At 47.4% G+C, this 12,017-nt stretch overlaps 1 protein-coding gene across 2 annotated transcripts in view; it reads left to right on the top strand.

Annotated features, from left to right (window-relative positions):
* Positions 1-10,891: 10,891 nt before the first annotated feature.
* The window catches only part of P2RY12 (purinergic receptor P2Y12), a 7,080-nt gene continuing 5,954 nt past the window's right edge, over positions 10,892-12,017 (top strand). For both annotated transcript variants that reach the window (XM_015638282.1, XM_015638281.1), the window contains exon 1: positions 10,892-10,987. The gene's annotated coding sequence lies outside the window, so the exon portion shown is untranslated. The remainder of the gene's footprint in view (positions 10,988-12,017) is intronic.

Below are 12,017 nucleotides of genomic sequence, written 5' to 3' on the forward strand. Positions count from 1 at the left end.
CTGAACAAACCCCACAGTGCCCAGCTGTAGCTGGTGCAGGGGCCAGGAGGTGGGGAGGGCAGCAAGGGCAGGAGGGTGTCCTGCACAGCAAGGCCACAGGGAGCACCCTGAGAGCTCTCAGAACATCTGCTCTCTTCCTTCCCTGCAATCTCCCACCAGGGTGTCCAGCCTGCAGAACAGAAGGCTTCAGGGGGCTCTGCTGTGGCGTTGAGCACAGCAGGATGGGGACCCCAAGCCCAGCATCTCCCATCCATCTCTGGTCTCCCAGACCTGCCTCCTAAACCTCCAGCTGGTGTTCTCATTAGACCCAGTGAGAATGCATGTGCTCCCAATGCTTTTAATTGGGTGATTCTGTGGAAACCTGACATGCTGAATAAAGCTGGAGTAATCCTGTATCCTAATAACTCCGTGGGCGCTACAGAAACCGCCCGAGCTTTGCTCAGCAAAACCTGCCACTTACTGAAGGCAGTTTCAGTGTTTTACAAGACTTCAGCATCTTTTCCCTTTCTGAAAGCAAATCCTTCACTAAAAACATGTTGTGTAATCTCCTGGCTAGCAGGCTGCAGTAACTGAAGTTAGACAAAGGCACTAACCAGCACACTGGGGTTTTTGGGATCTAAACCTAACCCACAGCACCTTTTGCAGTGCAGTGCTGGCAGAGGAGTCTGCAGCAGGCAGGTGCCCACTGCAGGGACACTCTCCCATCAGTTTCTTCAAGATATAACAACTATTAAAAAAAACCCCAAAATGGATGGAAGTTATGTAAGATTAATGCTTTTAAGCTCAAAAGTCACAATTTCAGCATGACTGTATTTTCTGATTCGAGGCTGTCACTAGAACCTCCTCCACTCTGCCAGTAACATTCCCTTTGACAGACTTCTACCAAGCTGGTCTTACACTCTCTTGACTACAGACACTTTGGCAAACCTGGAATATTGATTATTTAGTGCCACACACATGCTTTGTGTAATACAGATCCCACATCTGTGTTTGTAGGGAAATAGGATCCAACAGCCATCTTTAAATGGATTTTTAGGCTCCACAAACACAGGACAAGTGGACTACAAGGTGTGCCAAAATCAACTCAAAATAAAAATTACATGAGGGGGAAACAGTGGGATATTGTAAAGAAAGGAATATTTAATTAGAAAAAATTAGACCCATTAACCTCATTTTCATTAATGAACAACATTTTCTAGTCAAAGGTGCTCCTGGCCATGACAGACATTGGACCTGGATGGTCTTTAAGGTCCCTTCCAACCCAAACCATTCTGATCCCATGTTTCTATTATTAACATGTTGATTTTAAGCCAAGCTGTCCCAGGCTGTCCCCACACTCCCCCAGGACCAGAGGATGGCAGGGGCTGCTGGGGGCCCGTGGGGACAGAGCCAGGAGCAGGGAGAGGCACTCTGTGTCAGCTGGCCTGTGCAGATTCTTAAAACACACAGCAGAAGGAATGTTACTGACATTTACACCTTACTAACACATAAATAATGCCATTTTCCTACTGAATTATTGAAAGACAGAGGCAGGTCCTCTGTTGTTGGCAGTGATGTGAGCTGCACATGAAGTCTGGTGATTCCCACTGACAGCTCCAGGCACGTCCCAGCCTCAAGAGCAGAGACCTCCTCCAGGCCATGGCCAGGGGGAGCACAAGGACAGCTCAAATATCAGGATATAAGTAACATGAAAAACATCAAAAAGGCCAGAAAATCATCTTAAAATTACAGCTGCTTAAACCACAGCACATGGACAGCCCAGCTGGATGCTGAGGGAATAGCAGCACATCCACAGCAGAGCTGGGCACTGGTGCCAGGCACGTTTTCAAACTCTAAGTGACTGTTCAAGGAACCCACAGCCCCAGCCCCAACAAAAGGCAAAGTGTCTCAGAACAGACCAAACTGCACAGCAGGACAGTTCAGCTCTGTGAGACTTTTCTAAACTGGTTTCCATTTAAATGGGGCCTGGGTTTAAAGCAGCACGTTCCTGAGACTCAGGTGAGGTGGGCTCTTCCTCCTCCTCCTCCTCTGGAGGAAGGGACAAAGGCTCGGGGTAAGCTCGAGGTTTGTGTTTGGGCTGGGTGTGGTACCACAGCAGATGCTGCTGCTCCTTGCATTTGATCACTTTCCTGTCAACAAAAACAGTCCCAAACCATGCCCAGGACAGAGGATTTTTGTCACCTTCAAATAAATCCCAAGGGAACACCTTTTGTTTGGTTGACACCTGAAGATTGTTTTGGAATCAAAGGGAAGTCAGGATGTAAGGAAGTGAACAATACATTTCCTTTGTACATCACTGTTTGAGTCAGAAAAAAACAGTAAGGATGTTTCTCCTTCACAAAATGCACTAAATTCACTTGAGTGGGATTTTAATTTCTGTGCAAGGCTGCCACTCAAGAAAAGCAATTACATTTTATGGTAGCATTTGCTTATAGACATGCTAAAAATCACAAGTGCCATTGATGATATTTTGGCAGAAAAGACAAATATATATCAGAAACTGCTTATCTAGGAATAAAAGTTTACATCTCTTGCTGAAAGTTTGCACATTCAAATAAGGGGAGGAAACCCAAGCACTGTATTGCTCTATCTGTGAAGCTCTATCCCTAAGCTCTATCCTTCTCTTAGAAATAAATTCACATTAAAAAATTATCCAGGGATGGGGCATCCATAGGGCTTCACCTTCCCAGGGAACAATTCCTTCCCAATCTCCCGTCCATCCCTGCCTCTGGCAGTGGGAAGCCATTCCCTGTGTCCTGCCCCTCCAGGCTCTGGTTCAAAGCCCCTCTCCAGCTCTCTTGGAGAGAAACAGAAACACTTTTGGTATCAAACCCTGTGTCATTTGCAGCTGTTTGTACCTGGCAGCTGTGGGGCTGCAGTTTTCCTGGGACTGAGAGGGCAGGAGCAGCTGTGCCCCAGCTCTGCAGCCCTGCACAGGCTGTGCCTGCAGCCCCTCGCTGGCAGCTGATGGAAGGGCTGAGGTGAAAGCAGGTGATGGCTCTTGGCAGTTCCCTGTGGCTGCAGCCAAATCCTGCTGGGCTCACGGGGTCTGGCACCCTGAGCCTGGGCTGAGCTGCTGACCCCCAGCTCCTTCTGGGGAGCAAACACAGCCAGACAGAAACAGGGACAGGACACAGCACACCCTGCTTTCACTATTAGAAAACATCCACTTTCTGCATGAATCATTTCCTTGGACTTCTACTAAATTTAAGCAAGTGGCTTTGCAAGGTTTTTTGGGTTTTTTCCTTGTTTGAAGAAGATAAGTTTTCTTTTCATCTCTTCTTTAAATGCAACATAGAAAGTACATAATACAAGTTTAGTGTCCCAAACTTGAATAAAAATAACTGCCTTGCAGGGTTCCCAGTTTTAATCAAATATGAAGAAAGTCCTAGAAATCTCTTCCCACATTCCTGTATTTTTATTTTCTTCTATTTCTCCTTGTTATCACTAGTAATGTTTCAGTTTTTCCAAGAGGCCTTCCCAGACATTAAGAATGTCAGGATTAAAACATAAGCACAGAAAGCAACTCAAAGGAAATGCTGAAAATTACATACATGACACTTATTTTTAATTTCTTCACTGAATTCATGTCAGCCCTTTTGTTCTGCTCAGGTCCTCCCTGGGAGGCTGAGGTGAGCATCCCACTGATGAGGATCCCAGCACACCCAGCATGTGCTGAACAATTCACTGAGAGTAAAGACAAGTGTTACCCTGGGGAACTGTGGAACAGGAGATCCAGAGAGCCCTGCCACAAAGGCACCTCTCAGCACAGACTGCCAGCAGCCAGGAGGAATCAGGGTCCAGCTGGGGAATGCTCAGGTGAGGAGGAGTGAGAACAAAGGCTCCAGTGCTTTCCTGAATGGAAGCAGCACCAGGCCAGCAGAGAACCTCTAAATCCCACTCAAGCAGTATCAGGATAAAAAGGTGACAAATACATCCGTGCAACCTGAACAGCTCTAAGGACACGAATCAGCAGTTTGAACAATGCAGACACACTCTTTGTTCTGCAGATCCACAATCCCTGGGCTGATGGTGTGTCCCCTCCTGCAGCACAGCACGGCTGCCAGCGCCTGCACACCCCGAGCAGCACACACAGCCTTTGGGATAAAACACAGCACTCAGGGATAAAACAGCTAGCCAGCCCCTCTGGAGCTCCTTGCTCCTGGCCACCTCCCCCTGAGCAGCTGCTGCATCTTTTCAGAACATCAGGATAGCCACAAGTTTTGTTACCAGGCTGAGATGCAGCTGCAGACCTTGGTGCATCATCCTCCTGGCTTTGACATCCTCCTGGCACCGTTCTTCTCTCCAGATACTGGGGATCTGGGAAAGCATTGAACTAAGGTTGTTTCCTTCCTGTCATGTTCTCCCTCCAAGTATTTGTGGCCTTTATAAGGAATCATAAAAGATTATTGACCTCTTTCTTTATCCCTCTCTCTATTCAAGGCTTAGAACAGACCAAGAAATCTGCTGGGAATTGTTCATTTGTAAAGAGCTGATGATCTGCTGTCATTTGTGTGACTGCATCTTCCTGTTGCAGGAAGAAAAAAACCAGTCAGCTTTGTTATGCATTTCTTATGTGCTTGAAACACACTATTTTACAACTGGTAAATCAATAAATCTCTTGCACTGGATACAGCTTCCCAACAGGATCTGGTGGGGCCCTAGAACCCAGGGAAACTCAGGGAACCTGGACCAGCTGCAAACCAGGGGACAGCCCAGACAGTGGAAGGAAAACACAAGTGGCAGAAACCAGGGGGAAAATCTCCATCAAAGGAATGAATTTCCCTGGGATGTGGAACTGTGTGACAGCCTGGACCCGAGCTGAGGGGCAATATGAAATAACAATGGTTCCAATTCTCACTGTCACAGCAGCTGACAGGAACTGAAGTCGGAGAAAGGAGGCAGGAGCCACTGGATGTGCTCAGCCTGGGGCAGCTGCTGGAGGCTGGAGCAGGACTGGGTGGCAGCAGCGAGTTTGGAGCACGATGAGCAGAGGCTGTGAGTGAGCTCCAGAGACCCAAGGGAGAGCTGCAGGCAGTGGCCAGGCTGGGACTAGGAATGATGCTTTTTACAGTATGCAAAATTCTTAATCTGTGCCAGTTTTAAACTGATAAAAACTTTCCAGGATCAAGAAAGGGACTGGGAAGATATGCTCTCAGAATTAACACCTTTATTGTTTTTCCTAGAAAGAACTGAAATCAGACTCCAGTTCATTACATTTCTCTGTAACAAATTTAGGAAAAAGATATGTATTTACACTCAAAAGAGGAACAAGACCTCCAATTTTCCCCTCCTGGGACTGCTCCTTTTGGCAGGCACAGCACTGTAATTTTCCTGGGTTTACACCATCATATACACATAAAACTGCTGACACACAGCCACCTGACAAAGGGTGCTCGTGGCTCTGTGCTTGTCTTACCTGAGTAACTGGATTCTGCAGGGATGTAAGGAGCCCTTCCCTCTGCCCATCCTGACCCTTTGGGCGAGTGAGTGCCAGTGACAGGAAAGGCTGCTGGCTCAGCAGGGACAGGCTGCAGGGGAAGCAAACACAGCACTTCATTAGTAAAGTTATTTTGATACTTCCCATCCCCAGTCCCTTCCTTGTTTTGTCTACTCTTTTTCCCCCTAAGTGGCACTGCTGCATCTGTGTCTGTTTCTGTTTTAGTCAAAGAAAGTCTTGGCAGAGGCACCCAAGGCCATTCCCCCAGGAGAGCAGGGTCCCTGCCAGCCCTGCTGCACGAGCTGTTACTGACATCTCCCAGCTCAGGGGGCTCTGAGGGAGGGAGAGCTGCCCACACACCTGACCCAGGAACACAGCAGCTTATTCCAAGAGTGCTTTGACTAACCAGGAATGGCATTTTGGTGTAGATAAGGCAGCTGAAGTTTCTAATCCATGCTAAAGGTCTGAAGTTGGTCCCAAGGAAGTTCCTCCTAAAGGCTCTGGTTGGAACAAGAGCTGCCTGACTTCAACACTCATTTTCACCAAAAGATACATTACACTTCTCAAATATAATAAGGTTCTTTCTCCAGAAGAGGAGAGGGGAGCAGTTTCAGGGTGTTACCTGCTGGCAGACCATTCTGAGCACGTATCTCATGTACTCACTCACACTGGTGCTTTCAATGGAAACAGCTTTTCCACAGATTTCAAAGTGTCAGAGGAACCCCAGGTTTCCTCCTCACTGAGCTCACTTAGGAAGCCTCTGACCTGGAATTCTTCACTCTCCAAGAAGCTGAGATGATTGCTGCCAGCATCCCCGGGGGGCAGAGGCGCAGGGTGAGCTCCCAGCCTGGCTGAAGGAGGGACGGACACCTGGGACTGCAGCATGCCCAAAGGCCATCACCAAAGTCCTGTCCTCTGCCTTCACACTGCAAAACACCTTTCTATGGGTATTTCAGAAGGAGGAAAAGGTTTATACAAATCAAACACCACTAAAGGCACCACATGCTCAACCAGAAAAGGTGAGTGAAAGGAATTGCTTTGGCAGATTAGGAAGGGGTGAGTTACCCACTCTTCTCAGATGTCCTTTTCCCAAGTTCTGTCTCTCACTTTGATTTATTAACATTCTGTAGTTCAAGAGATAAGTTTGCCAGTGGCCCCTCACTCTTACTGTGAGCCCACACCTTTACCCAGGAAGGATGAGAGGGAAGGGCCTGGCAGGGAGATCATACAATGAAGAGAGTGGCACCAAGGCCACATGAACCTAAAGCCACTCCAGGATGCTCTGATAAAACTGGAGCTGCTTCCTCAGCACAGAACTGCAACAGATGCCATTCTTCTGGTGCTTTTCTTCAGCAAAGCAAGTAAAACTTTTGAATTACTACTGCAGGGTGCCAACAGGCTGAACTTGTGCCAAACCAAAGGCAGTTACTTGTTTGGGAAACAACACTCATCATTCGTGGAGAGCTGTTCAGAGTGATACTTTTACAACCTCCACAATGGCAGACACCCAGGATTTGTGGCAAAGCATAGAAAACTCACCTGACACCCTATTTCCTATCTATATTTGAGAGGGAGTTTAATGTTGCCTGAGTTTAAATGTACTGGGACTCAGGAGTGGAACATCTGAAATAGTTACATGGGCCTAAAGCCTGTCCACTGGGGCTGACTCCCCAGGGAAAGATCTGTCCCTGACCTGGAGTCTGCACTCCCCACACGCTGCAGGAGCAGGGACAACAGGCACATCCTCCCCTGTTCTCAGGCTTTGCCTTCCCAGGAGCTTTCCCAGGAGCAGTGAAGCAGCAGGAGCAGCTGAACATGAACACATCACCCAGGACTCTGCACACCCTGAGCAAGCATCACAACTGCTTTCAAGACTGCAAACACAGCTCCCACTTCCCACTGCTGCCAGCAGCAGCCAAGAGCTGACCATCACAAGAAGAACGAATTCCAGGAAATAATTTCTCTGTGGAAACAAGAGGAACTCTTGTAAAATATGTGTGTTATTTACCAACTAACATTTCCTTTGTACAAAATCCTCCTCAGCTTAGAACAGCTACAGAAGCTCAAGAACTGAAGAAAGAACTGAATTTTCTGACATTGAAATTGCAGCCTAACAGGTAAGTGATTAATTCAGCTGGGATATGTGGTTATGATGGATTAATATCAAAATAAGCTGTGGGTACTGAAATAGAAAAAGGAGCCTGTTGGTTCACTGTGTCTGTGTGAACACCAAACTTAACCACGAGAGCCTCTGCTGGTTTTGACATCACAGATTCAGGAAATTACATCTCTTACCTCACCTGCATGACAAATGAGGCAAAATTAACTGCTGTAAATGCTTGAAATCACAACTCTCCATTTCCATGTAAGGCTCCCAAACAGCACAGTGTGTATCCCTGTTTGTGCCTCTGCCACCTCCCTTCTCAACACTGCCAGGTGTAGAAAATGAGGAAAATTCCTGTTTACCTTCATCCAAGCTTTACCTTCATCCAAACCATTTCCCAAATAATTAAGATTACTGGTATCAACTCCTCAGCAGTGAAACACCTGCAATTTTGAACTGCAGCCACCAAAAACCAATTGTGGGTTCACTTTCTGCAATGGAAGGAGCAGACAGCTGATCTCACCTGTTTGCTGGGGAAAGAGGCACAGCTGGGGTGTCCTGAGGAGGTGCAGGAGCAGCTGGCAGCTCCTCCTTGCCCCAGGCTGGGCATCCAGGTCCCCACAGGCTGTGGGAGATGGGAGATGCACGTAAGGATCTGCCCAGGACCTCACAAGTCCCAGTGTCAGGCCTGCAAATGTTCTTCCTCACAGCCCCATTTAAAATGGAAATGCAAAGATTTCAGCAACAGGAATTGGCACTTGGGGAAGTGCACAGCCACCCCCTGCCCCAGCCCTGACACCTCTCAAGTCTTTCCTGCTGGGATTTTCTCCTGGAGTTGTGTTCCCAGCAGTGAGGCAGTGCAAGGTGCTGGACACAGCCTCCAGGGAGGAGCTCTGTGGGCGATCAGGACGGTGACAAACGTGGCCAGGGAGTGGTGGAAGGACAGGTCACTCACCTGGAGCTGCCTCTCACAACAGCACACAGCCCTGCCACAAGCACTGAGGAATTCACTCATGCACTGAACAGCACATTTACACATAAACACTTCTCCCTTTTGTACCTTTTAATGCATTCCCCGAGCATTTCATGGCAAATGTTGACAGCTCTTATCTGAATTTCAATGATTTCCGACTCAAAAAACCAAAATTCTGCAATAAAACCCATAAACCTTACAAAAGCTTCATTCAATAAAACCAGGTAACACTGAGACTCCTTCCCCAGCTTCAGGAATTCAGGAATGTCCCCATGGACACAGCTTCAACCTGCTCCCAAAGGCAAATGCCATCAAACTGAGGGTAAATATATGGAACCAGGTATTGGATCAAATCAGTCACCCCAATCCTGCTGACTCTAAAGGGGCTTTGGGAACAACACCAAGTGAGTAGGAAACAACCAAGCATAGAGCCCCTTTTACAACCGAGGGCCCAACACCAAAACAGGGTCCTTAAAACAGGGACAGTTATCAACACATCCATCAGCCTCTCAGGAAAGGCTTGGCCTGCTCCTCTTGAGGACTGACTGCATCATCCCATCAGAGACACAGCAAAAAACTGCAAAGAGAAAACACTAACAACTGCTCAAGGTTTACATTAATCCTGAAAACGCAAAAACTAATAAAAAAATCGATCAGAGATCTCATTAAAAGACTTAAAAATTCAGCTGGACAAAGACTGAATTTGTACTTCACATTTCGTGTGGAATGGAAGGCCACCTACCTTTGTAAGGACACCTGGTAAATAGTTGTCCCAGGCATTGAGCAGATGCTGAATTACATCCTCACTGCAGCTCAGTGCTGGTTGAGGCCCCAGACAGGGTGTGAAGAGCAGCACAGAGCTCTCACATCTCCCAGCCAAGCCGAGGGGAGCAGCTCCCTGTTCACAGCACACCCAGTGCCACCCATCCTGCCAGGGCAGCAACACCTACAGAGCCCAGAGCCCGTGGAAGCAATAAATATTTAGGTCAAAGCAGAGCACTGCCCGGCAGCAGAACCGGTGTTTCCTTCCTCGAGGTGGGTGTTTATGTGCTGTGTGATTACTCCGTGGTGAACAGTGGGAAAACCTCTCCTGCAGCAGCCCCAGGGACACAGGTGTGTGAGGCTCCTCTCCTCAGCCCCGTGCTGCTCTGGCAGCCACTGCAGGAGCCTTCAGGAGGGACACAAGCCACAAAATCAACTGGCACTAGAGAATTTGATTTCAGAGATCCTATACAGGGTAATGTGAGATTTGGGGCATGATTCAGGGTTATGTAACAGTTTAAGAAACAGCAGACTTGACTCACCCCAGTGCAAGTTATTTTCTCTCTGTTCCAGAGTGAAACTTGTTCGGCTGCATTTAGATGTTCCCTTTTGTGCTCTTACAAAACTGCTTCCTCTCATCTGCTCTGCCCTGCCAAGGATGCACCACACTGCAGAGAATCACAGCCTGGTTTGGGTTGGAAGGAGCTTTAAAGCTCATCCTGTTCCACCACTGCCATGGGCAGGACACCTTCCCCTATCCCAGGCTGCTCCAAACCCATCCAGCCTGGCCTTGGGCACTGCCAGGGGTCCAGGGACAGCCCCAGCTGCTCTGGGCACCTGTGCCAGGCACTGCCCACCCTGCCAGGGAACAATTCCTTCCTCATAGCCAATGTAAACCTAGTCTCTGTCAGTTTAAAGCCATTCCCCCAATAAGAACTCTTACTACTTTTAAAAACCAGAATTTTCAAAAATCTATGCAGACAAAATCCATTACCCATAAATTACACATTTAATTAATGAAACACCCGTTGTAACAGGGGGCAATGACCTAATGCAGAACCTTCCCTCATTTCCAGACTTCAAAGAAGGAAAGATCGTCCTGAGCTGCTCAGTCTGACACAGCACAGCAGCAAATACCAAATTATTGACTGCCAGTGAGTGCCTGCAGCTCCCCCCTCCCTCCCTCCCTCCTGCTGACCCACCCTGAACAGAACAGGCTGAACAGGGCAGCTCACAGTGCTGCACTCAGTGCACTTCCACTAACGGGGCTGAAAATGAAAATGATTGCAGAAACAGGACACAGAACCCAAAGGTGAAAGGAAATGTCTGCAGAGCCCACAGAGCCAGCACGGGCTCATCTGTAGCCCACGGAGGGCAGCAGGACAAGGCCATTAGCAGGGTAATTAATTACAAGAAGGACAGTGCCTGATGTCACCCCTCTGCTCTGACAGCCGGTGCAACAGCAAAGACAGAAATCCAGGGAGTGTTCCGCTCTGAGACACTGCTTCCACCACAAACAAGGCTGAAGGAGTGGTCAAGAGATAGAATTTTTTTAAAAAGTGAAAGAATTATTTAAAAAGGGGAAGTTTAGGGAAGATAACTGTTCCAGGCACACAAAACCAAACACACCCCTCCCTCACTGACACACTCAGAAGACACTGCAGAGGAGAGCAGAGCACAGCAATCCACAGAGGGTGCATCTCTAAATGTGAGCATTTGTGAATTGTAATTTATTATTGCTTCAAACTGACTGAGAGGAACAGCTGGGCTTACAGCAGGCTAGAAAGGAGCTGAAAATGTTTCTGTGAACATGCAGTGGGGCTGATGTTTTGAATGTAGCAAGGAGACCAACATAAATGTAATGTTATTACCTTAAATATAGCTGTTTCAAAATGTATACATAAATTCTATTAACAGTTTTCAGGAATTTCTAACTCCACTTGATAAAAAAGGTGCTTCCAAACAAGTTCTGTGTATCATATCTTTAACAAATTATTTAATACCTTGTATTATTACTAGACACTCTTTTGTTATTGTAGAGTAACGTTAACAAAACTTGTTATTTTTATTATGTTACCGAACTTTAGCTTCTAAGCAGAAGAAATTAACATAGAGCTCAGACATTTGTGTTGTTCTTCTATATTTCCCACTCCTTTTTCCCAGTGTTTCTGATTAAATGCTATTGCTGCCAGGTGTCTGTAAATCTATTAAAATATTATTACTGCAAAATACTTTCCTGCTCCCTGTGAAATGAAACCACAAATCTAAACTATGCAGCCCCCAACTAGGGACACAAACCAGGAAGGAAAACATCAACTGGGGCAGTTTGTGAGTATCACAAGATGTGGATTTGCATCTGAAAGGTTCCCACTCCTCTTTTACAAAGTCAAAGCCAAAAATATGACATACAGGAACCGAATTCTTTTTTAACTTAAAAATCAAGGACCTGAACATTCAAGGATAAAACTTCACAAACTCAGACATGTTTGTGCCTCTCCCCGCATCAAAAGAAATCCTTACAGGGCGCTGCAGCTGCGGCAGCTGAGGTTCTGCAGGATTTCCATCCAGCACTGCCTGAACTGCAGCCGAGGAGCCCCAGAAGCGAACACGCAGCCCCAGCCGGGGCTGAGCGGGATCCGGTGCTGCACGGCTGAACCGAGAGGTGATTTCTGCGGGCAGAGCAGCCCCTGAACTGCCCCAGAGGGGAGCGGGCTCAGCCCCTGCTCCCCGCAGCACAG

The sequence above is a fragment of the Parus major genome, chromosome 9 (assembly GCF_001522545.3).
Source record: "Parus major isolate Abel chromosome 9, Parus_major1.1, whole genome shotgun sequence".
In the NCBI taxonomy this organism is placed as follows: Eukaryota; Metazoa; Chordata; class Aves; order Passeriformes; family Paridae; genus Parus; species Parus major.